The following is a 1,558-nucleotide window of genomic DNA, read 5'->3' on the forward strand; positions in this document are numbered from 1 at the left end:
GTGCCACTTGCAAAATCGACCTGTGGCGCCAGTAGGTGTCGGTTTGCGTTGGGTCCGTGAAAGGCTGGAATCAACACCAAGGAGACTTGGCACTTGTGCACCATTTCGTTATCACCCTTCTGTATACCATTTCTTGCTGGCAAGACATGTCCCGGGCCGATCTTTTCACATGCTACCACTTGACTCCAGTAGATAGAGCCAACCGTACTGTCACAGTATGGTCAGCATTTAGTCTGCAGACTGAGCTTGACCCGCATGGAGAGGCTGTCCAGTAGCGCATGACACCACAGGATAAGTAGCCCTGTGTAGCTTGCCCTGCCTCACAACACCAACAGCCCATCCAAAGACTCCCAGAGGACTACACAACGGCAAACACTACCACGATGGCTCTCAGTGCAAGTAGCGCAGGCTTGGTGGTGCTGTGCCTCGCCTCTCTCCTCCTCATCTCATCACTTGCTGATGAAGCCTCCGGAGCCCTTGGTACGTAAACGCAATGATTTTTCTTCGTTCCGTCAATAAATTCACGTGAACCTCCTGCAAGCGCTTATGATACCAATTATAGCAGATGCTGGGAAGAATATGACATCAGGAGGGGTCGTGGATGCGGACTACCCAACATACGGTCCACCAACATACGGCGCAGTGAATAGAATAGCGGCTAGATGTGTTCTTGTAGTTTTATGTTGTATGTTTTCTTTTCTTTTCTGAACCTTCTGTTTCAATTTTAAAAGCAGGGCGGACCGCCGAGTTTATGGAGAATGTAAGTAAATAAAATGATCAGGACATAGCATGGATGCGCGTCTAGCAGCAGGCATGTCTATTGTAATCGATCAAAGCATATATTCCTCGATTCTCAGGCTCCAGCCTCCAGATATACCTCCAACATGTCAAATCTTGTAGACTATAATAAAAGTGCTTTTCTTAAGTCTTCTTTTTTTTACCGATGCCCTTACCCGCCCCCCTACTGCTGCTGCTTGGATGCTTTTGAAAAGAAAGCTGCAACCGAATGATCTTCAACGCGTCTCCCTCGACACCGACACCATCATTGCCACTGTAAGAAAAAAGAGTAAATTCTTTGTATGCCATTCAAAATTATACCGATCCCTTATATGCCATCAAAAATACGATGATTTCTTCATTGCCATTGGATTTTGATTTTTCATCCCTTATACGCCACTGCCGTCTGTTTCCGTTAAATCCCACCATATGACTATCGGATGTACCCTCCGTCGTCGGGCACATGCAAGCCGTCTGCTGATTGAAGCAAAGCAATTCCGTAGCTCTATCAAGGCAAACGCTACAAGCTAACTAGTAGGAGTTAAGATTGATAAAACGTGTCACATATGAACCACCGAGCAGGGCATTTGCCCGAGCGCCAACAGCCGCCGCCAGCCGCGGCAAATCATCGGTGATCGCTCCCGAGGCCAACCGCTGCCGCAGATCGAGCAAATCGAGCCGCCATGGCCAAACGAAGCGCCCGGGCATGGCCGGCCGGTGGTGGTGCTGCGGCGACCAGAACGCGGACAGCGGTGCCGGCACCGCCATGGTCGCGACGTTC

At 49.6% G+C, this 1,558-nt stretch overlaps 1 long non-coding RNA gene across 1 annotated transcript; it reads left to right on the plus strand.

Moving 5' to 3' along the window:
* Window positions 1-307: 307 nt before the first annotated feature.
* Window positions 308-925, plus strand: LOC112897720. Its single transcript, XR_003229729.1, has 2 exons — window positions 308-480; window positions 566-925. It is a non-coding gene; the product is annotated as an uncharacterized LOC112897720 (long non-coding RNA).
* The last annotated feature ends 633 nt before the right edge of the window (window positions 926-1,558 follow it).

This window comes from Panicum hallii, chromosome 6 (genome assembly GCF_002211085.1).
Source record: "Panicum hallii strain FIL2 chromosome 6, PHallii_v3.1, whole genome shotgun sequence".
NCBI lineage: Eukaryota > Viridiplantae > Streptophyta > Magnoliopsida > Poales > Poaceae > Panicum > Panicum hallii.